The sequence below is a fragment of the Lycium barbarum genome, chromosome 3 (genome assembly GCF_019175385.1).
Source record: "Lycium barbarum isolate Lr01 chromosome 3, ASM1917538v2, whole genome shotgun sequence".
Lineage (NCBI taxonomy): Eukaryota > Viridiplantae > Streptophyta > Magnoliopsida > Solanales > Solanaceae > Lycium > Lycium barbarum.
In genome coordinates this window covers 13740699-13765607 of record NC_083339.1, presented here as the reverse complement: position 1 = coordinate 13765607, position 24909 = coordinate 13740699, and the positions used below count along the sequence as shown (strand labels likewise).

At 35.4% G+C, this 24909-nt stretch overlaps 1 long non-coding RNA gene across 2 annotated transcripts; it reads left to right on the top strand.

Moving 5' to 3' along the window:
- The first annotated feature begins 4717 nt into the window (after positions 1-4717).
- On the top strand, positions 4718-21434 carry LOC132630453 (uncharacterized). 2 transcript variants are annotated; one of them, XR_009578587.1, is made up of 3 exons: positions 4718-9802; positions 11072-16068; positions 16990-21434. It is a non-coding gene; the product is annotated as an uncharacterized LOC132630453 (long non-coding RNA). The 2 variants fall into 2 exon arrangements; XR_009578588.1 differs by lacking the exon at positions 16990-21434 and having other exon boundaries at positions 5044-9802; positions 11072-11155; positions 15012-16983.
- The last annotated feature ends 3475 nt before the right edge of the window (positions 21435-24909 follow it).

Genomic DNA, 24909 nt, shown 5'->3' with positions numbered 1-24909 from the left:
CAGTTCCACTTTGTTTGTTAATTCAACAGGTTTAGAAAATAATGTAGGAAAAGTTTTGTGAAAACTATTTCAGCTAGTACCTGTACTAATTTGGCCAGACTTGAAAACTAAACATCTTTAGAAACACTTCTTGTTATAATATTAGTACTTAGTATATTACCCTAAGAAAATAGGACTCGAAACATTATATGTATATCAAGCTAGTGGTCTTGGCCAATCGTGCCTCTTCTCATACACAGGTGGAGGATTCCGATGGGGAGCAAAGTAGAAGCCATCTTCTTGTACCTTCCCAAAGCATTCATAATCCCATTCCGATAATATAGGGTGTACTGGTCCACAAAATGAAGCTATACTGTCATTGTAGACATCAAATGTTGTATTTTTTCCGTTCCACCTAAAATGACAAAAGAGAAGTGTACCCCCAAAAACTTTCTTTTTAAAGCTAATAATGAATCCTCATATGGATGGAGGTTTTTATATCCTAGATCATCGTCTTTAGATTGACAATGACCAGTCAGAGGTTTAGGACTACTTAAAAGGGCATCGATGATGTAAGCCGTTTGTCTGCTGGCAAATGGTGTCCCATAACTACACAAAACGAGGTATAACAGAAAGATGAATGAGCAGAAAGTTTGTTTGGTCTTGAAATTAACCATATTTTGACCTTTTGAAATGATTCCTTTTGTTCTATGCCTTTTTTGAGACCCTATAAAGAGGTTCATTCGTGCTACAGATCATATATGAATTTGAAGAAATTAATGACTTTAGATTGTGTTCATTTAGATCTGATTTATCCATGCTTCAAAAGAACAATTACATTAATGTGAGGACCTTCATTAATTTAAGGGAAAATTTAGGAGACCTTCCTCACGTTTTGCTTCATTTCACTTGTCTTCTCTCACGTTTGCAATATTACGGCTACCTCCCTTATTTTAACTTTTAATGTAACAACTATTTTATTCTATTTATTATTAATGAAAAAATAACATATGTGAACTGATTTGTCCTCCCTAAAATCATGTTTTTTATTAATTATTATTTTATCAATCTCCTTTAAAAGTTATTTTTTATGAATATTAAAATGGATATCATGGGCTATTCAACCGTACGTTCCCAACAATTGAGTTTTTTGTTTCTTCATGTTTTAACATTTTGAAGAAAGTATCTTGCCAACTAATAAAAAAAATATAGAAAAACTCTGAAACTAAATTTTATATATTAAAAATATAACTGTCTTATTGCAAGCAAAATCCAATTCATCAGCAGAACCGTCTCAACAAGATTGGGGCCTATAGCCAAACATCAGACCCTAATTATGTTTCTTTTAGAGAGAAAGATCGTCCTATATATTTTTATTATAAAGTCTACTTTTCTAGATTTTTTAGACACGTTGTCATTAGTGGTTTTATAGTCGTCAAGAACAATGAAAAGTTGTTAACAATTTATTCGAAGAAAAAAAATTCAATTGACAATATATCTAATCAATCACGCGACTAAAAAAAATTTCTTCTCTTTTTCCTTTATAAATATTGTGCACTCCTCTATCTCAATTTATGTGACATAATTTGAATTTCAAGAATCTAAATTTCAAGAATCTAACTTTTTCATTTTTATTGTGAATTCAACCATACAATCTTTTAAGTTTTTTGAAAAATAATTTACATATTTGGAAATTACATAAAAGTATCATAAGTCACAATAAATTTTTAAACAAATTAGCATAAAACTTAATTAAAAATGGGGCCCCAAACTTTGGGGGCCCAAAGCCATTGCCTTAGTTACTTTGGCCTTTGGCCGGCCCTGTTTGTCAGTATAGAGACTTTTACCTTTTAATCCCAATTCATCAAATCCAGTCCATCAGAATTAAGATGGTATTTTGTAAATACGTAATTATCTTGAATATATAAATCTTATCTTTCTTTTTCAATCGCCTGGAAGGGACAAAAGAAATAATACTAATTAATTCCTAAAAGCAGAAACATGAGGAGCACTTGACATACTTACTTACAAAAAAGATTACAAGTAAATTACCTTTATTTGCTGAAAACAACTCAGTAAAAAATAATTATTTTTTTGCAGAGAATATGATGAGAACACTGGAAGTGAAGAGGAATAGGAAAAGAGAACCCTTGCTGAGAAGACTGAAGAGCACTTTGCATATTTTGTTTTCAGTTTATCGAAAATGAGATATTAATAAATTAATAATTAATCCAAAGAGCATGATTTTAGGGAGGACAAATCAGTCCACAAATGTTATTTTTTTCATTAATAAGAAATAGGATAAAAGAGTTGTTACAAAAAAGTTAAAATAAGGGAGGTAGCCATAATATTGCAAACGTGAGGGGAGGTCAGTGAAACGAAGCACAACGTGAGGGGAGGTCTCTGAAATTGTCCCTTAATTTAATATTGAAGTTAATATCTAACGGGATATTCTTTTTATTATGCCTTTAATTTTTTACTCTCCGGATAAAAGAGTGTCTTCTTATCAAATCAAGAAATAATTAACCTTATTTTTTCAGATTTGCCCATATTAAGTGCTATGAGATCAAATACCAACACTTATCTAATTAGGAATAGTTTGGTCAAATTACCTACTTTTTTAAGGAGTTTGTAGTTTCTTAAGGATTGTGCAAATTCCTATGTGGACAATCTTTTTGTTCCGGAGGGAGTAATATTTAATTGTAAGTAGAAAGGATGAAGTTGTATTGAGACCAGATATACTAAGACGCGTGACCGGGACCAATGTGTCCGATCACATCTGTTGACAAACCCTACTTTAGTCTAATTGTAATAGTTTTAGTCTATTTATGGTACGATTGTAATTATTATTTTACCCAATTTCACAGTACAATTTTTTACTGTTTAACACGAAAGGAATTCAATTGAATCTCCTTCCCAATAGATAGCTCTGGCCCGTCTATTATCGCGTTTGAGTGTGACACAACTTTTGGTGAGTAAAAAACGTATGCACGGGGTTTAAACCAACTTGATAAACATAAGATTTTTGTTTCTATATAAACGGTTACTCCCTCCATTCTAATTTATGCAATGCCATTTAACTAGGCACAAAGATAATGAAAGACCGAAAAACTTTTATAATTTGTGGTCTAAAATAAACTATAAATATTTGTGTGGCTATAGAAATAAACTAGATCTATTAAAATAAAATTATTACTACTAACTATAGAAAAGTATAATTCATTTGGAACTGACTAAAAAGTAAACAGTGTCACATAAATTGAGATATATTACTCAATCACAACTAATTAATACATATTATTACTTTAATTTAATAATAAGATAATGTAAAGTAATATTGATTTAATAGTAATATCGAGCGTTAGGGGATTCTTAATGATTTTGGTATAATTTTTAGGGGATAACATATTAAAAGGGTTGCTAACCGATCAGCTCTTATGGTTGCTAATTAAAATGAGATTTCCCCCTTAATTTCATGTGTCATTTGAACGAAGAATGAGGCTCTTGCATGTGTATTCAAACATAGCATATGTTTTCACTGTATTGGTGGATGAGGCTCTTGAATTTATTCGAAGTATACTGTGACATATTCAATGTAGAGGTAATAAAATATAAAAGACTAGTAACCAGTGGCGGAACCAGGAATTTTATTAAGGGGTGTCAATTTTTTTTTTTTAAAAGGCCAATGACTGAAGTAAAAAAAAATAAGCATGTCGCCAACTAGGATCGAGCACGCAACCTTGTTAGCCTAAACCTTTGACACCCCTCAACCACTCAGCTAAGCCGTCAACTTATTACAAGAGGTGTCAATAGTAATACATATATGTATAAAATCAGAATTTCACATACCTATACAACGTAATTTTCCGGCGAAGGGGTGTCGCTTGACACCCCTTGGGACCAGGTAGCTCCGCCCCTGCTAGTAACTAGCTATGTTGAATTTGATGAAAGTAAATATAGATCACATTAAGATATATATATATGTTTATTTTACTTCTAAAAATTTTAATCTTTCGTCAAGCTTAATATAACTTGCTCTCTTCGATCTAATGACTCGAGCAGGGGAGGAAGGGGGTTCATCGCCAAAAAATTTATGTAAAGTAAAATTTACTTTACACTGTGTATGTAAAGTAAAATTTACTGTTTACGTGTGTGTGGATATATATATATATATATATCTCATAATGAATCTCACTGATACAGTCGAGAAGTTTAGCTCAATGGTCAGAGGGGTTCAAATTTCCTCTAAAGTCTTCAATTCTTGTTCACTGTCGTATTTTTCCATTTTGCTTCGTCATTCCCCTTGATTTTCATGCATAGGGTAAAAGCTCCACTTAAGGTCCGTGATTGGCACGGTGAGCTAACTCTTAGACCTAACTGACATATATTAATCAAAATTTAATAAGTTGGCACAAAATGACCATTAATTGTACCACATGACCCGTAAAACAACCCCCACAGACCGTTTGTTTCCCATTTCTCTCCCACAATTTCCTTCTCTCTCTTATTTCTTCCATCTCTCCATTACAGCGTATCTCTCCTCCATTTTTCACTCTCTTTCCTTCCATCCTCTTAAATTTCTCCAATCAAAATAGAAAATCTATCATGATATATTGTAAAGTACCATGTATACATTCTGAGAATTCAATGTAGAAAATGAGTACCATGTATACATTCTGGTATATATTGTGAAGTACCATGTATACATTCTGATATATAATGTGAAGTATTATATGTACATTCTAGAAATTCGATGGAGAAGAATAGTCCCATGTATACATTCTTTCAATTGTAACCCCCGTTATAAAATTTGAGAATTGAATGTAGACAAATATTCTCATATACATATGGTGAGGAAAACTTCAGTTATGTAATGATAAGAATGTATAAAATGTAGCAGATACATAGAGTAAGCCAAAATATTCATGATGAAAATTTTAATATTCCAAAATTATTTGATAAATATTTAATTTTATGTTGCTATGTATCATATGTATTTTTTGCCTACTCTGCAAAAATATACTCGGGCATTTGCTAAATAAAATGTATAAACAAACACAAACACACACACTCTGTGTGTGTATATATAGAGAGAGACACACACACACCACACAAACAATTATTGTACTATTAAACAAAGTATATTTATTATGTATAAAAAAAGGGTGAGCTAACTTACGCCTTCGTCGGAGATGGGGGTAGGAAGACCATGAAAGGAAGTGATTCAACCAATCGGACTGACAAGTGGTGGTCCTATGATAACAAGAGGTAAGGGAGTTGGAGTTTTGCATAAAAACACACTGACGACGAGCCCTAGTCTGCTAAATTTATACAGTGGAGGAAACGCAAATCCAAAGGGGGTCGAGGCAAACCCAACCAAAAATAGCCCAAAGGTGAGAAAAGGTGCACAATCAGATGTGCAGGGAACTGATGATAGCAACAAAGCACCAGCAACACCGAGCACGATTCCACCACCACAACCTTCATCTGTTACCGGAGGGGCAGAATTATGTCTGCGCAACCAGATCTAAATCCAAGTCCTGGTAAAGGAGGCGGAAATGGAACTAGGTCACAACAACTGATGCCCGAGAAGGGTAAATCATGGGCTGGGCTATTTGGTGGGAACAAGATGAATGCACGTGGAATGAGCCTGGAGTTTATCAAGCCAATTATCATTGATGGAGAGAAGATTCTCAATTGCAGACGGAGGAGATTGCTGAAGATACTCTCAAATGGCAACAAGCTCTCATACTGAACGTGATTGAAGCTCACCTTTTATCAGGGCTATTACCAGGTTCATTGCTACGAACTGGAACTTTGCAACTCAGCCTAAAATCTACTATCATAATGATGGATATTTCATTGTCCTTCTTGCTAATTGTGAAGATAGAGATGCTATTAGGTGTGCTGGTCCGTATACGATAAATAGTAAACCAGTGATCCTTCGTAATTGGAACCCTAATTTTGACTTTGAAGAAAGGTGTTAAGAACCATCCCTTTATGGATCCAACTGCCTAATCTTCCTATGAATCGTTAGGGGAAACAAATATTGAGTCGCATTGGTAGTGTTCTAGGGCGACCAATTTATGCTGATGAATGTACCACTAGTAGAGAAAGAGTTTCATTTGCTAGGATTCTCATAGACATGGATGTCACTAGGAAATTGTCGGATACAATAAAAGTGCAGGATCCTGAGGGGATAGTGTTTGCATAACATGTCGAATCCGATTGGAAACCAAGCTACTGCCCCAAGTGTTTGAGAATTGGGCATGTGTGTAAAGAACCAGAAGAATCTAAGCCAGATGTGCCTGTTGCTAAAGGGAAATCACCCAGGGACAAAATGAAGCAAACCTGGAAAAAGCATGGGGGACAACAAGACCAAATAAAAAAAAGGTGAATCCTAGGGGTGCTAGCACAAGCGGTGCTAGGGTGAATGAAATATATGTACAGGAATCTGGCCATGGTGTACAGACTAGGGGTACAGGGAAAGACAAAGTAACTAATGTTGCCAATTTGACTGGGCAAACTGGTGTTATCAGTAAGGTTAATGCTCAACATGAACAGGGGATGCCAAGTTGACTGGGCAAACTGGTGTTGTCAGTAAGGTTAATGCTCAACATGAGCAGGGGAATACTAACAAAACTGTTGATACAAGCTCAACAGCTCAAACTGCAGAGGTGCCAGCAAAGGTGAATACAACCAGAGAGGCTACAAAGGTTGTTACTGCTGCACCAGTCAATGCACAAGGGGTTGGATAACAGCTAAAAACATATTTGCCATGAAGCAACTCATAAACAAGAGGGTTGATTAGATTAGCATGGCTAATGTATTTAGCTCTTTAGTAGCTATGGTTAGTAAGGAATTGCTGACTTGTGGCCCAAAAGATGTAGCGGAACAAGGTGATATTAGAGGAAAAGTTCTAGCCCAAATTACTATTTTAACTAGAAGAAAGTAGTAACATAAAATGTTAGAGGGTTTAATAAAGTTTACAAGCAGAAAGAACTTTACAAGCAGAAAGAACTAAAAATGTTTCTTATTGAGAATATATTAAAATGGATATGATAACCATTTTTGAACACAAAGTCAAGAGGAAAGCTGCACAAAAAATAGTCCAGAAGGTAGTTCCTGGTTGGCAAGCTGTATTTAACTACCAACAGAATGACAGACGTACAGTGTGGCTGATGTGGAACCCCAATTATTGTGACTTTTCAATGGTACTAATGCTTCATCCACGGTATGGTCAGAGTATATGGGTTTAATAAGTGCTTTTATTTAACCGTTGTCTATGGATTGCATACAATTCATGACAAAAAGTCTCTATGGCAGATTTACTAAACATAGCTCAAACCATGGCAAGTCCATAGTTGGTTATGGGGGATTTCAATGCCATCATGCATATTGGAGACAGAGTGGTGGGTTCCCCAATACAAGCAAATGAGATCCGTGACTTTAATGATTCTATGCAAGGTGCTCATAGGCTAGAACTTAAGGCAGTGGGGAGAGCTTTCACTTGGACAAACAATCATGTCTTTAGGAGAATCGACAGAGACATTGTGAATATAATTTGGGCTTAAATGTGGAGCAATCTTGAAGTGGTGGTGATGGAGCTTGAGTTTTCTGATCACTCACCTTTGTGCTTAACTTTATGTGACAGACAAAACACAGGTCCTAAACCATTTAAGTTCTTCAATTGCATAGCTGATCATCTATCATTCCAGACCATTGTGTAGCAGGAATGGGCTAAGGAAGGACCTGCTAATAACTTAATGAAACTATGGAAGAAACTTGGTAACCTAAAGATCCATTTGAAATAGCTGAACTCCTCTGAGTTTCAGAACATAGCTCATAGAATTGCTGATTTGAGACGTAGACTGAATTAATTCAGTTTCAGATAGGCTTGTTCCTAACCACCAAATACTACAAACTGAGGAGAAAATTGTCAAAGCTGAGCTGGAAAAATGGCATGGTATTGAGGAAAGTGCTATGAAGCAAAAGGTAAGTGTTAACTGGCTTAAGCTTGGAGATTCCAACACATCATACTTTCATGCTTGCTTAAGGAATAGAGTGGCACAAAACCATATAAGAACCTTAACTAATCTGGATGGGAAACTGATCCAAAAAGATGAAGATATTCAGAATGAGATTATAGGGTTCTACAAATCATTGTTGGAACTACAGCTCACCAGCATTAAGCAGGATGTAATGTAGCAAAGGAAAGTCTTAACAAGGAACCAACAACTAGGTTTGATTGCAAGTGTCAGTAAAGAAGTAGTGAATGCAGTTGTTAAAGATATTGATGACAATAAAGCCCCAGGAAGTGATGGGTACACTGCTTTCTTTTATATGAGGGCTTGGGGTACAATTGGGGAGGAAGTAATTATGGCAGTTCTGGATTTCTTTATGGAACTAGCATATATAAGCCTGTTAACTGTACTGCTGTCACCTTGATTCCCAAGGTTAAGCACCCAGCATCCATTAGATAATACAGACTAATATCCAGCTGTAATTTGATATACAAGATTATTTCCAAGGTCATTACAAGAAGATTGAGTGGAGTTATGGATGGGATCATAAATAGTAGCCAATTTGCTTTCATCCCTGGTAGAATGATATCAGATAACATCATCCTGAGCCTTGAGTTAGTCAAAGGGTATGCTAGGAAAAGCACATCACTAAAGTGCATGTTGAAAGTTGATCTACAGAAGGCCTATGACTCACTTGAATGGGTGGTTCTTAAGCAAGTACTGGCCAGTTTACAGTTTCTTGAGATATTTATTCAATGGATTATGAGATGTATTACAACTGTGACCTATTTTATCATCATTAATGGAACACCAGCCCCTCCATTTGATGCTAGAAAAGGACTCAGATAGGGTGACCTGTTTGTGATAATAATGGAATACCTCACCAGATTGCTCAAACCATTGCACCAAGATAGAAGGTTTTAGTTTCATCCTAAATGTGCTAAGTTGAAGATCATCAAGTTAAGTTTTCCAGATGACTTACTATTATTCAACAAAGGGGACATTACATCTGTTCAGCTCTTAGTGTAGAGGTTCAGCCATTTCTCCCAAGCTTCAGGACTCCAGGCTAATCTTGACAAGTGCTCCATTTATTTTGGAGGGGTGAAGCAAGTGGTGCAAGACCAAATCTTAGAAATCACTGGCATTCCTAGAGGAGAACTGTCAATTAAATATCTAGGGGTGCCCTTCAGCATAAAGAGACTCTCTATTGTGCAATGCCAACCTTTGCTTGACAAGATGTTGGGCAGATTGACAACCTGGACAAATAAATTCTTATCATATGCAGGGAGGTCACAACTATTAAAAGTTTTGTTGTTCTCCATTCAAATCTACTGGTCACAGCTATTTTTATTGCCCAAGAAGATGATGGAAAGCATAAAGAAAATCTGTAGAACATTTCTGTGGACTTGTGGAATTGAGCATTCAAACAAGGCTCTTATTGCATGGGAAAAACTATGTTTACCATACACTCAGGTGGATTAAACTTGACTAACATGTGTATTTGGAACAAAGCAGCTTTGTGTAAGCTTCTGTGGAATTTGAGCAGGAAAAAAGATGTCTTATGGATACAGTGGGTACATATCTTTTATGGAAAAGGGGAATCACTCTGGGGCAAACATCCTAAGCAGGCAAGCCGGATTGTTCAGAAGGTGTTGAGGCTTAGCAGTATATTAAGGAAGCAGGACTAGATGAGACAGTACTTACAACTATGCAAACTTTCTCAAGAAAGAAGATATACTCAAGATTGTTAGGTGACTACCCAAAGGTATCCTGGAGAAGAATAACTTGCAACAATCCAGGTAGGGTCTGTCCTACTGGTGTTCTATAGTTCTGGTTGATCTTATTTTTTTTTCCTTTTTTTTTTTAGCTGTACATTGACACTTTGGTGATAAAATGTGAATAGTTACCCAAAACAAAAGATACAAATATGATATCAAACTATGCATTAAATATGGAGAACTATAACCTTTTAAGCTTTTAAGAAGAAATTAGTCTTTTTCTTGATGTATTTTGACCATAGAATATAGACATTATATTGGATATAATATATGGAAGAGGAAGAAAGTCGTCAGCCGTTATGGAAGCTACTTTGACAAAAAGTGGGAAGAAATCATTTTGAACTATTATTTGTATCGATTCTAGTCCAGTTAGATACCATTGATAGAAGGATTATATCATGAAAAATTATGGTACTCGTAATTGGGGTTGGGGGTGGGGGGGGGGGGGGGGGGGGGAGTTGTATTCTACTGATTTACGGGGCTGCATGCAAAATTGGCTACATAATGTCATTATTTTTAGGACTGTTTTTGCTAAAAATGTCTTGGGTAAAAAAGATGTGAAATTTATGTAGTACTTGTACCATTATGTCAATTCCCCATTTCTTTCCCAGCGTTGGTATCCATTAAGGCCCAATATTTCCTTTCGAGGAGCAATTTGCAGGATTGCTCTTCGCTGGGGGTGGTCTTTAATTTTTACCCCTCAAAATGGTGGTCTTTAAAATTTGCCCTTCAGGCAGAAATTTTTCTGCCTATGCAACCCAAATTTTGCAAAGTCTGCCTTACGATTTTTTTTTTTTTAAAACTGAGCTGGGGTTCGAACCCACAACCTCGGGGTAAAACTTAAAGACCACCAATTTGAAGGGCAAAAATTAAAGACCACCCCAAATAAAGGGCAATCCGCACAAAAAAAAGCTTTCCGAGCATGGGTAAAAGTAAGGCCCAAGTATATAATTTCTTATTTTTACACTGTAGTTCTCTTTTAAAAAAATATTTGTATTAATATATGTTATAAATATTATCATATATTGTGGATGCCTATCTTTAGGAGAAAAGTTAGGGTTAGTAACTTTGAGATAAAGTTAGTTTTCTATTATGAATAGAGATTTCCCTTCATTGTATTATCATCCATTAAGAGAAATAAAAGAATTTTGCTCTCTTTCTCTACAATATTCTCGTTCTAGTATTATTATATTATAATACGTTATCAGCACGAGACTCAATAACTATGAGTTGGATTCTTCAAAATTGACGAGTTGTTTTTCTCTTTTTGGGTTATACACTATTGGTCAGCACTCTCTGGTTCTGATCCACGAAGACCTTTACTGGCAGAAGGTTTACACTTTGAAGTTGTAGTTCTGTTTACTCAGCTTAAAGGTACGTACGTGTTTTCTATCGCCTAAATTATTGCTATATACCTCAAATCAAAGTCTAGTAGACACTATTACTTGTGCCAATACTTTTCATTAAAATAAATTACATAAAGGCTCTTTGGATACTGCTGCTATTTGTCTCCATCCTTGTTAATCACGGAAGGATAGTACGCAAGGACTCAAATATGCGATACATAAATTTTCTTAATTATGCTTTTAAATGAAAATTTTCAATTATGCCTATAACCACTAGAATATAATATTTCATAGACTCATTGTGATTATAATTGAGGATATGTTAGAAAGATATTCTTAACATTATATACATGCTCGATTTACTCCTGAAGTAGCAACATCTTAAAAGAGGTTATAAGCTATTAAATTTTGATGTGGTTAAACACGTTCAAATAATTATGTTCTATTTCTAAAGAATGAGAATTTTTTTTTTTGATAAAGTAAGTAATTTCATTGCTGGCATCAAGTAGATGCATAGTAGTTACAGAAGTAGAGTAGCAAAAAGAATGAGAAATTTTAATAGATGTTACAAATACAGATCCATTTCCTGCAGTGAATGTGATGATATTTAGTAAAGATTATAAATACAGATGTGTTTTTGATTATGAAGTTATCACGACTCATCTCCAGAAGAGGTAGAATAATAGAGAAGAAATATTCTATGTTTTACTCTTGAAGCAGTACAATTTTGAAATTTACTCCCGAAATAGTAAAATCTTGAAATTTACTCCTGAAGTAGTGAATCTAAAATTTACTCCTGACGTAGTAAATTTGTAATTTACTCCTGAAGTAGTAAACCTTTGAACTTTACTCCTGGAGTAATAAAACAGGTATGAAATGTTTCTCTTTTACAAAAATAATGACGTGATTAGGTGAATACTTGTAAGTTCTACTCACTCTTGTTTAAATCAGCCATGCTCATATATAATGTAATTACCATGATTTTTTTTATTTATACAGATAAATATGTGACAATTAAATTACTATACAGATAAATATGTGACAATTAAATTACTATGTTTCTGCGTTTTGAATTACTACTTTCTTTAACGAAAGTACTTAACAGGATTAAAGCTACTGAACCTGATAAGATTTATGCTCATGATTTCCTTATTGTGTCAGTCATTTTGAATTACCTCGGGATATATATTCTTTGAACACAACCATGTATAGGTATTAAGGAGTTACTGACTTGCATGACTATTTGTTGCTGGTTTATATCACATCATAATTTGATGTTGAATTGTTGAATGAATTAGACGTAAAATGGTGCAAATAAAATAAAATAAATTGCAAAGATTATACCTTTAAGACGGTCATATATCGTCTAAGAATGATCATCTGTTTTAAAGTAGTAAAATTTGAAATTTACTCCCGAATAGGTAAACTTTGAAATTTGCTCACGGAGAGGTAGACTTTGAACTTTATTGCCGAAGTTGTAACATTTTGAACTTTACTCTCGAAAATGTTTAACTTTGAAATCTACTTCTAAAGTAGTAAAACAATGAAATTTTCTCCCCAAAATCTGTTGCGACTTTATAATGAATGTAAAGATTTTCCTTATTTTCTTCAATCTTCTATTTTAGTTATTTAAGGTGGCAAAATTGCGAAAGAAATGTTTATATTTAATTTGATGCAATTTTCTTAAAGTATTAGGATGTTCTACTAAGGAATGGTTCTATATGTATTTTGGTGGTCTAGAAGTATTGGTATAATTTTTGACAAGCAGAAAAAGGTTTGAGAAATATATTGAAGCGATGTTTTCTTGTGGTAGAAATAACGAGCTATTGAAAATTATGTATAAAGCTCATCTAAATGATCAAGTTTCATTCCCTGAAGTAAATGAAGAGTTTGCATACAACAACAATTATCACTTAAGTATTGACATGGCTCCATATGAGGCTTTGTATGGTAGGAGATGTCGTTCTCCAATTTTGGTTCGATGCCTTGGGGCAATGACTTGCTGAGAGAGTCCTTGGATAAAGTAAAGTTGATTCAGGAGAAGCTTCTTGCGACTTAGAGTAGACTAAAGGAGTATGCGGACCGGAAGGTTCGTGATATGGAATTCATGGTTGGTGATCAGATTCTATTGAAGGTTTTACCCATGAGGGGTGTGATGAGATTTGGGAAGAAGGGCAAGCTAAGCCCGAGGTTCATTGGTCCCTTTGAGATTCTCTGGCGTGTTGGTGAGGTAGCCTACGAGATGGCATTTCCACTAGGTTTTGCAAGTGTTCACCCGGTATTCCATGTTTCTATGTTGAAAAGTACCATTCATATGAGTTTTTATCATCCACTGGGACTCGATATTATTTGATTAGAATCTGTCACTCAAAGAAGAGCCGGTAGCAATCTTGGATGGGAAAGTAAGGAGGTTGAGGTCAAAAGAGATAGCTTCAGTAAAAGTGCAATAGAGGCACCATCCAGTTGAGAAGGACAATATGCGTATTAGATATCCCCAGCTTTTTACTGATTTGGGTACCTTCCCTTCATTTCTTTTTCGTTCGAGGACGAACGGTTATTTAATTGGTATTTGATATAACGATCTATTTGGTCGTTTTAAGCAGTTTGCTCTCCCCCCCCCCCCCCCCCCCCCCAAAGTCTTTTTTTGGTGTTTTTGACTTGCAGGCATGGGTGACGCGGTTCTCGAGGCTATCGGGCAAGTGTTGGGTGGTTTTGAGGATTTTAGAGGTTTTTAAGTTGAATAAGTTAAAAAAGTGTTAGACCAATAGTTGACTTTTGAGTAAACGAGTCTTTTTAGATTTTTTGTCGATTCCATTAGGTCCGGAAGATCGATTATGACTTGATAAAGTGATCGGTCCGTTTCCCTAGAGATTTGGGCGGTGTTTTGGTCTTTTGGTTGAAATTCTAGTTTTTTTGGCGTTTGGGGGTTGACTGGGTCAAGACGACCTCTTTTTGAAATTTCGAGTGCGCGAGTGGGTTCTTAACATCATTTATACTTAGTTTGTATGTTTCGGGTGTCAAAACCAACTTCGAAAGACACCAGAAAAATCTGGTGTCCAGTTCTGGTTTCCTTATTCGCTATCACGAAAAGGTGTCTGTGAGCGCGTGCCTTGGTGGGATAGGCCATCGCGATCGCGTTGGTGTCTCTCGCGAAAGTAAGATGGCGCTTGCTTGTGATGGGTGAGTCGCGGGTCATTGTAGTCGCGTGACTAGTCCCGCGATCGCGATAGTCCCAGCTAGGTCGGGTCGCGGATGGGCATCGCGATGGCCCAGGTCGCGATTGCGGTGAAGAACTGCTGAAATGGTGAAATAAATCCCCCAGCTTTGAAAACTATTCCCATTGACAAATTTCAAGTTCTTGAGTTCGCTTTGGAGAGTTTCCAAGGAGGTTCCACAAATCTAAGCTTTGGGATACGTTCCTAATCTCTTCTAGGCTTAAATACATGATTCCATCCTTAGATTCATTATTTAATCCATGATTCTAGGTGGGAAAATGAGCGTTTGCATTATTTAGGGGTTTTGAGTAATTAATTAAATTGAAGGCCTAATTGTGATTAGAATTTCATGAAATTAAGGATTGTGACTATTTTTATTATGGGTAACGTAATTTTGCTCTTAATTTCTAATTTTTCCCTTGGGCTTGGTATGAGTTATTTTGGGTTTGTTTTTGAGTTTCCACTTAAGTAGCAATATGGGTATTGATGGATTCGTAAGACCATATAGGTTGCTACTTTGATCATGTTAGGTTCAATTTCTCGGTAAATCACCTTTTGACCTACCGGATGGAATTTGGGCTTTTGGGTTGACTTTTGGACCAGAATCCTTTTCCTATTAATTAGGCATCCTCATAATCATTTATTAACGTAGAAATTGGTAATCTTTAGACTTTGCTCATTCAGAGGGGATTCAAAAGGGAAAGACGCAAGTTGGATAGTTCGTGGCACCTGCTCGACACTGAGGTAGGTTACGACTAACCTTTGTTTGACTACGATCAGTGAATCACATGTGATTTGTAGTATTGACGGGGAAAACATGATAGGCCTTCAGGCATTTTTGTGGTGATAAATCCACCGATTTGGTATGGATGTTGTTATGTGGGCTTGTCGCCATGATTGCTAATACGTTGTGATAGTTGATTGATATATTTTGTTATTCGATTCTCACTTAACTCATGGAAAAGAAAGGCTGAAAGTAATGACTTGAGCTGTGTTCATTATTCATGACATGCATGATTTGATTCTATGATATATGTTGTTGTTGAAAGTGATTCCATGCATGACATGCCTTTCATTTGCTCATATGATTGATATGATAGTGAGAAAAGTGATTTATAGCCTCTGAGGTCTTTGCCGGAGAGCGCAAAATGAGAGAGTGCTCGCGTCCGAGGTAATTTGACGGAGTGAGGTACTACTCAGGTCCTAGGTTGTTGCTGTAATGAGAGAAAGGTACATTGACTTCGCGGGTCCCCCATAGGTCATGACTTTGAGGCATAGCCCTTAGCATGTGTGTATGAGAGAGTTGGCCTGTGTGGCACTGCATTGCATGGCATTGCATTCCATTTGCATTGGCACCTCATATTATTGCATTGCATTTCCTCTTATGGAATTCTTTGGTGTTGATTACTTGAGTCGTTGCTAGTTTTGTCAAGTGTGTGGTTTAGGAGCTTTACCTAGGCCTATAACTTAAGGTTATTGAGATTATTACTATTGTGATCTTCTATTGAAGTTGATTTTGTAACTGTATTTAATCGTCTTATCTGCTTACTTGTTGATTCTTCATATTATAGGTGTTATCTAATCGTTGTCGTTCTATGATGCCTTTGAGCACTAGTGTTGTACTCATGCTACACTTGTTGCACTTTTTGTTAAGTGTAGAGCTTGACCCAGGATCCTCTTCGCGACCTCGCGAGTGATACTGAGGCCATCCGCAGGGGATTTCAGGGTGAGCCATATGCCAAATCTGCAACATTGGATCCCTTCTATTGACTATATGTCTACTTTGATTCCTCGGATAGTTCTATTTCTATTTTAAAGACTTGTATTCCAGCATTTTAGAATTGTGTTAAGAATTAGAATATCTTGTACGAGTTCAAACTAGGTTTTGGGGTTATAAACATTATTTGTACTTCCACACTTACTTTTATATAAATATCTGCCAGACTCTTTAGTAATAATTGGCTTTTAATTCCACATTTTTCTTAATTATGATTTTGTTTAAGGGGGATGGTTTGCCTACCTGGGGGACAGTGTAGGTGCTACCATGATCCATGAGTTGGGTCGCGACAAATTGGTATAAGATTGGATAACTTATACCACCTTTTATCCATATAGGTGGGATTGGGTGGGATAACAAAAGAGTTATCCCGCCAACCAAATATGGGATAATTCCAATCCCATGAGACTAATAATCCCATCACTTCCTATCTCTCCTACCAAACGACCCTTTAGATTCATAATTTAATCTATTATTCTAGGTGGTAAAATAATGGTTTGCATGATTTAGGGGTTTTGAGTAATTAATGAAATTGAAGGTCTAATTGTGATTAGAATTGTATGAAATTAAGGATTGCGACTATCTAGATTTTGGGTAACATAATTTTTTTCTTAATTTCTAATTTTGCCCTTGGCTCGTTTGGGTTCGTTTTTGAGTTTCCATTTAAGTGTAGCAATATGGGTATTGCTGGATTCGTAATACCATATATGTTGCTAATTTGATCATGTTAGGTTCAATTTCTCGATAAATCACCTTTTAACCTTTAGGGTGGGATTTGGGCTTTTGGGTTAACTTTTGGACCTGAATCCTTTTCCTATTGATTGAACATCCTCATAATCATTTATTAACGTAGAAATTGGTAACTTTTAGACTTTGCTCATTCAGAGGTGATTCGAAAAGGAAAGGGGAAAGTTGGATAGCTTGTGGCATCTGCTCGGCACTGAGGTAGGTTACAACTAACCTTTGTTAGACTCTGATTAGCGAATTGCATGTGATTTGTTGTATTGACAGGGAAAGCATTATGGGCCTTCAGGCATGGTTGTAGGGATAAGTCCACTGGCTTGGTATGAATGTTGTTATGTGGGCTTGTCGCCATGTTTGCTAATACGTTGTGATAGTTGATTGATCTATTTCGTCCTTTGATTCTCACTTAACTCATGGAATGGAAAGGTTGAAAGTAATGACTTGAGTTGTGTTCAGTATTCATGGCATATTATTTTAGTCTATGATATGTGTTGTCTTCTAAAGTGATTCCATGCATGACATGCCTTTCATTTACTTATATGATTGATATGAAAGTGATTGATAGCCTCTGAAGTCTTTACCGGAGAGCATAAAATGAGAAAGAGTGCTCGTGTCCGAGGTCATTTATCGGAGCTAGGGAGTGCTTGTGTCCTAGGTCGTTGCCGGAATGAAGAAATGGTAAATGGACTTCACAGGTCCCCCATGGGTCATGACGTTGAGGCATAGCCCTTAGCATGTCTGCACGAGAGAGTTGACCTTTGTGGCACTGCATTGCATTCCATTTGCATTGGCACCCCATATTATTGCATAGCATGTCCTCTTATGGAATTCTTGGGTGTTGATTACTTGAGTTGTTGCTAGTTTTTTCAAGTTCTTACTTAGAACCTTGAGAGGCTTGTGGTTTAGGAGCTTCACCTAGGCTTATAACCTGAGGTTGTTGAGTTTTATTTAGATTATTATTACTATGATCTTCTATTGAAGTATGATTTTGTAAATGTACTTGATTGTCTTATCTACTTACTTGTTGATTCTTCATATTATAAGCGTTATCGAATCGTTGTTGATGCCTACGAGTACTAGTGTTGTACTCATACTACATGTCACGCCCCCAAAACCCACCCTGGACGCAACAAGCATCTGATGCTATGAACAACACCGGAAGAACCTTATGAAATCAATAAACGTCTAATCTCTTATGATAATCTTTCGACATTTTATTTAAAACAGTCGTTTAGGGCTAACCGAAAGTAGACTCATACTTATAAAATAAGCAGAATTTTAATGCGAATAATCAAATATAAAACATGGAAAACGCCCCAACAAGTCATACAAGACTTTAACAATCTACCCACAATCTGACAACTATCTATGGAGCTTCTAAAATAAATAAATGAATGAACTAACTTTGGGACGTAGCTCGGAAACTAAATGCAATAAATTAAGATAGAGGGGTGTCGTACGAACAAGCATGTGGGCTCATCACAAGTCTGGAAGGCAGCAAGTTCTCCTACTCCGTACGCGTATTACGAACCTGCTCTTCTTTGTTACTTAACGTACCATCAAAACAATAATGGTATGCTTGAGTATTGGGTACTCAGTGAGTGTCTAAAGGGCAATAGTTAATAAATCTAAAATAAGATAGTTATAATCAAACTTGTGAGTCAGTAGTAGTAAAACAATATCAAAATGAAACAATTCGAAATCCAGAGATAAAGTGAAATAGTGACCCTAGAAAAATAACCAGTAAAAGCCAAGACACAAGAAAATATCAATTTCAACTTATTATACTGTTCATCTCATTACGTATTTCACTTACTAACTCAAGATTACCACAACCACTCATAAGCAACCAAGATATCAACACATGGCAACTCACGAGCAAACAACCATTCGATACACTGGGGTTATTATCCCACAGTGGCTAATCGTCCTCTGGACTAGCACAACGATAGATGCACCGGGCGACACACCTGGGAGGTCAATTGTCCTTTAGACTGACACAACAATTGATACACTACGGTACATGCCACAGAGGTCGATTGTCCTCTGGACTAACACAACAATGCTCAAAAGCGATATGTTAGGATCCATAATGGCTAATCGTCCTTTGGACTAGCACAGCTTTCCCATACAGGCCCAAACACACACAAAAAATAAATAAATACATGTCATGGCATATCAACTGAATCATCAATCATGGCTTATAGCCGAATTCACTTCTCAGGTCATCTTCTCACAATAAACGTATTTCAAGTCACAATCAATTTATAATTTGATGTCTAAATCATTCATTCAAGTTCAAGAAACCCATTCAAGGAAAACATTTTTAAAGTTCCAACCTTTAGAGAAATAAGTTTATCATCTGTATTAGGACAAAACATGTTCATCATAATATTATAATTCGTATAAGGTTCGATGCGGGCTTGATCCTACACACACATGACCTTGTTCAAATGTCATCTTTTAATTAAAAAGCAAGTTCAACAAAGAACAACCGCCAAACTAGGGTTTTAACTTGTACAAATAATCAAAGTAGGATTCTCAAATATCGATCATGTGTTCACAACATAAACGTACTTCAAGGAAGATTTCAAAATAGACATACATCCACAGACATTTTTTAAAAAGAATAGGCACACTTCAAAATAAGATTTCAAAAATGCACACATACACCCAAAAACGTTTTTAAAAAGAATAGGCATACTTCAAAAGAATATTTCAAAAATGTAGACATACCTTAATTTTCGCTAAAAACGCTACCAACGGATTTTTTCACATTCAACAATCGCTCTACAATTGATTAGGATGATAAAGATTAGAGTTTCCATCTAATTCTATCCATCTCACCCTTTTTAGAAAAACTAGGGTTTTTAAGTCAACTTCATATTCTTTCTTTTAGAAGATTCAATCATGGACTCTAATCACTTGTAATAACCCACACTAGTCTCAATCCATTTAATAAACACCATTAGAGGTCAAGATCTTATTTTTATTGAGATTCCCCCCAAAGTTCTCTTCAATTATTCTACCTTAATTTTAAAGAATCTATGGATTGGAATGATAATCTGGTGTTAATCCTTGTTACTTTGATATAGTTTAATCATAGGATGGTTAGGAACTCACCTTGTAAGGTTTGGAGATGTTCTAGGGTCTTTTCTCCTCAAAAAGTCGGCTAAGAATGAAGTAAGTATGAATTTTTCAAGAAAATCTCGTTCTCATACAATTTTCGCACAATTGGGAATGCTATGTAGCATATGCGGTCGCATTTTGCGTTTATGGCCGCATTCTGGTCGCCTACACAAACCAGTAACATTGGAAAATCATCTTGAAATGTAAAGTGGGTTTGCGGGTGAGTTTGCTGTCGCATTCTGAGTTTGCGGCAACATTCTAGCCGCATTCCAGCCAGCGTCCCATATAGGTTTCAGTAAAATAGGCATACCTTTGTGCTCATAGCTCCATTTGAGCTCCATCTTATATTATTGGAATGGTATTTCAATGGGCAACAATTTCACGTTTTAAGTTTTCTCAAATTCCTAATGGATTTGCACATAAACAGGAGGGAAGTCAGCACTACCGAAAACTGAGTTGATTCTATCGAATCTTATGCATCCCACTATTCGTGTTGAACTTAAAATAACTATTTTCACCCAAACTCACCTCGATAGGACTTCATATGTCTAAAATGTCACATTAACAGACATCTAACACATTCACACCTAATCCAAATTTACAGAGTGTTACACGACACTTGTTGCACTTTTTGTTGAGTGCATAGTTTTACACAGGATCGTGTTCGCGACCTCGTGAGTTGATTATTGAGGCCATCCGCAAGAGATTTCAGGGTGAGCCACATGCCAGATCTACAACCCTGGATCCCTTCTATTGACTATCTGCCTACTTTGATTCCTCAGATAGTTCTATTTCTGTTTAAAGACTTGTATTCCAGCATGTTAGTATTGTATTAAGAATTAGAAACTCTTGTACGAGTTCAGATTAGGTTTTGGGGTTGTAAACATTATTAGTACTTCCTCACTTACTTTTATATAAATATCTTCTAGACTGATTAGTAATAACTAGCTTTTACTTCCGCATGTTTCTTAATTATGATTTTGTTTAAGGGGGGTGGTTCGGCTACCTACAGGGACAGTGTAGGTGCCACCATGATACACAAGTTGGGCCGTGACACTGCTGAAAGAAGTTGAAATGAGGAATTTGCAGAACTCTTTGATCCTGAAGGACCATATCTTTATTCAATTGATGCATTTATATATCTTGCTATAACTATGAGCTTGATAATGTTTTACTCCTACATGGAGATATTGAAAAAAGATCAATTGCAAGCATTATATGAATGTATTTATCCTGACAAATGTTGTCAAGTTTTTTTTTTTGGATATACAGAGCATTCATTTGATCGACAAAATATGTTCGATCGAGACATATTTTCTATTCCATGAGGGATTACAGTCATACGATGTTGTTTTACATGATAGTCAAATCATACAGAGATAACATTTATTTATAATGCAAATCAGGAATGTACTTTACGTAATTCCAATAATATTATATGCCAATGATGCAACTCTATCGAAAGATTGGAGCCAACTAAAGGGAGGATTCATATAAGGAGATAGAACAAAACACATTTCACCAAAGTTTTTCACACGCGAGCTTCAAGAATGGTGATATCAACATGCTATAGATTCTTTCTAGTGATTATCACTACTAAAAAACTGCCAAAAATCGACGGACAAAATATCGACGCACCGCGTCGGTTTAAAAAACCGACAGAAAACTGACTCCCTGCATCGGTTTTTTACATTTCTAATTTTTTTAAATTATTTTAATTAGAAAACCGACGGACGACGTCCATTTTTTTGGCAGAATTTTGAAATATATATCCGCAAAAAAAAAAAAAACCGACGTCCCACGTCGATTTTATTAAAAAAAAAAAATCAATATAAAACCGACAGACGATGTCAGTTTTATTTTTAAAAATATTTTAAATAATATGCAATTCAATTTGTTTTAAAAAAAATAATGAACAATTTTTTTTAGGAAACTGACGGACAGCGTCGGTTTCCTATTTTTTTTTTTTTTTTTAATTTTGGGTCAAATCTGGTCAAACGTGCGGGAAAAACCGACGGACAGGGTTGGTTTTGTCCGTCGGTTTTTCTTTAAAAACATTCCAGACGGGTTTTCATACCCATTTCTTCTCCTCTTCCCAATTAAACTCCCATTCCCCTCAAACCCTAGCTACCCGCCGCCCCCCTCCCCTCCGCCCAGCCCCGCCGCCCATTTCCCCGCCGCCCAGCGCCGCCGCCTGCGCAGCCCGTCCCCACCAACCCCATACCCGTTTTGAAGTTAATTAATTGAGGTTAGTTTCTCTTAAATTAGGGCTTTTAAAATTCTTTCAATTTTAGTTTTATTTGTAGATTTTAGGCCTAATGCTAATCTATTTAGCTTTGTTAAACATCATTTGCAATGTTATTAATGTTGAATTTGTGAAAAAAATGTAAACTTTATTTGACTAGTTTAGTTGTCATTTTTTTTTTGGCTTGAGATTGTGCTATATTTCATGTTCTTTGTCAATGTCTTTGTGTTAGCTTAGTTATCATTCTTTGTAATATTATTGATGTTGAATATGTGCAAAAATGTATACTTTAATTATTTGACTAGTTTTTTTTTTTTTTGTTGGATTGTGCTTTTTGTTAGAATTCCATAAGTTATTAGAATTGTTATTGATCATTCCAAATTAGAATTGGTTGAGATTGTGTTTTTCAAAGTTAGAATTATTAAGTTATAATATTTCTATAACCTCAAAACTAAAATGTAGACTTTATTTGACAAGATTTACTTTTCAATTTTTAGAATTAAAGTTAGAATCCATAAGTTATTAAAGTTAGAATTGTTATTGAGAATTCAAAGTTAGAATTGGTTGGGATTGTGCTTTTCAAAGTTAGAATTGTTAAGTGATAGTATTTCTATAACCTCAATACTAAAATGTAGATTTTGTTTCTCTAGATTTACACATCAACTTTTGGTTGGACATTTAAATATTTCTGAACTTTGAAGGTCTATTTAGACCGTATTTGATGTGTTTAGATAGTGTTTGATGTGTTTTATTATTACTTAGGGTGATTTTATGTGTTGTAGCTCTTTTAGAATTGATTTGAAGCATTTTAATGCTAGTTTTGAGCTGCTTTTGGTACTGGTTTCTGTGCAGGTGTGGCTGCAGAAAATGCAGGAAATTTTCCAGAAAACCGACGCAATCCGTCGGTTTTCTGAAAATTAATTTTGGAAAATTTCCGGAAAACCGACTTAGTCCGTCGATTTTCTGGAAAATAATTCTGAAATTTTATGAAAAAACCGACGCACTGTGTCGGTTTTGTATTTAAAATAAAAAAATTTAAATAAAAAACCAACGTCGTGCGTCGGTTTTTCCATAAAATATATATTGTTTTTATATAACATAATAAATCAGAAATTAAAAAAAACGACTCAGTCCGTCGGTTTTTTTTTTTTTTTTTTTTTTTTTAAAATTATTGTATAAAATCCGACGGACCACGTAACCGACACAATCTGTCGGAAAAAACCGACGTGGTCCGTCGGTTTTAAAAAAGAGAGGCTATGTAAACCGACGGACCGTAAAGGGTAGGTTTCCCGTCGGTTTCATTGAAAAAACCAACGCAGTCCGTCGGTTTTCGTCGTCGATTTCCCCCCTTTTTTTAGTAGTGTATATGGCTGATTTGTTAACCAAGTCTCTACCAACCACAACTTTAGAGGAGATGGTTCATTGAGAAGTGAAGATTTGAGTATTTGGATTGAAGTGCTATACTCTTTTTCCCCTACAAGGTTTTGTCCCACTGGGTTTTTCTTGTAAGATTTTTAATAAGGCAGCCAAAATGTGTATTATTGGAAATGTGTACTCTTTGTCCTTTACTAGAATTTTTTTCACTGGATTGTTTCTAGTAAGGTTTTAATGAGACACGTTATTTATCAAGTAGACATCCAAGGGGGAGTGTCATTATCATATATTATGGATGTCTATCTTTAGGAGAAAAGTTAGGGTTAGTAACTTTGAGACCAAGTCAATTTTATGTTATAAATAGAGATGTTCCCTTCATTGTATTATCATCTCTCAAGAGAAATAAAAGAATTCTACTCTCTTTCTCTACAATATTCTCGTTCTAGTATTATTATTTTATAACAATATCATAATATTTTGTTCATTTCCATAGGAACAGATTTTCTAATTAATGTACCATATTTAAACAAAATACTATCGCTTTTATTCGTATATGCTTTAGCTTTTCGCAAAATTAGGGATGACAATTAGATTCTTGTTATTTGTTCCTCTTTCTCTTTCATTCATAGATCATATTAGCCTGTTTCCCGTTCAAGAATTTTGACAATTTTTAAAGATAATATATGACTGAAGGGGCACTAATACGGAAGAAAATAATAATAAAAATTTCAAAATAAAGTAGAGCACTATGAAAGAAAAAAAGCGCAAGAAATCTCAACAACAGCTCGATGGAGCAGGGCAAAACAGTAAGAATTTTAAATAGGGGCATAACAAGTTAATTTTGTCCTTTGCCGCCCCACCCTGTTTATCATCTTGTAATCTTCACGTGTTATTTCTTCATATTTTGAACCTTCTTGGTAAAAATTCTATAACTGCCGCTACACTCAATCCTTCATAATTTTTCTCATTTGGAAAACCTTTTCAATGGATCGTGTTTAATTTTACTTGCGATGTTGTTTCTATTTTTATTTCTTGTTATTACCGAAACTAGAAATAAAGATGACAAGGCAATAATAATGAAGTCAATACTTAGAAATCATATGGTGTCACATTAATTCCGTTTGCATTCTTTCCATCCGGTTGTTTGTTTTCTTTATAATCAAATTGAGAGGAAAGATAAAATTCAAGATAATATTATATTATATGTCTCAAAACTTATTACTATATGCAAATAAAACTTGTGCTTCCAATCATTTTCCTTTCGATAACGACAGAGATACAGATCACCTAAACTATCA